Source organism: Myotis brandtii, unplaced genomic scaffold (genome assembly GCF_000412655.1).
Source record: "Myotis brandtii unplaced genomic scaffold, ASM41265v1 scaffold186, whole genome shotgun sequence".
NCBI classification, from domain to species: Eukaryota; Metazoa; Chordata; class Mammalia; order Chiroptera; family Vespertilionidae; genus Myotis; species Myotis brandtii.
Window position 1 is genome coordinate 1,108,793 of NW_005356905.1, and position 620 is coordinate 1,109,412.

A 620-nucleotide genomic window follows, 5' to 3' on the forward strand; every position below is an offset into this window, starting at 1 on the left:
TCATTACATTCATCCATTCCGCATGTTGCTTTCTAAGTATCAGTGTCTGTTGACCGGAAGAGGGTCAGGTTGTGTTGCCAGATTGAATTTTTAAACACACAAATCTTTCATTCTTGCTGCTCTGCTCTAAATCCTTGCATGGCTTCTCATGGACCAGGTTTAGTGTTTTCTACTCCCAGATCAATACGCACATACTCCTCCCTCCCCCCCCACCTAGTCCTGTTTTATGTCGGCGTCTTTATTATCCCTCCTAACCGTCTCCCCCAACAACCCTCTCAAACAGGCACCATTTCTTTGCTTTCTTACTAATCCTGGCTTAGACATCCACTTCAAGGGCTTCAGCGATCCCCAGCCTCTCTCTGCTGTCACGTTCCTCCAAGGCTGATTAAACTAGTCACCTGGTCTCCCTTTCCCAGACGGTATCCCCAGGCATTTTAATAGAAGGTAGTGCTCATTTCTGTCGTCATTCTCATTACATTCATCCATTCCGCATGTTGCTTTCTAAGTATCAGTGTCTGTTGACCTCTCCGTGAACCCTGAGGTCTGAGACTAGCGCGGGAGGCACTAAGTCGAGTCTGTGAGTATCAGAGTAGCCGACGGGGCTGCGGGGAGCCAAGCAG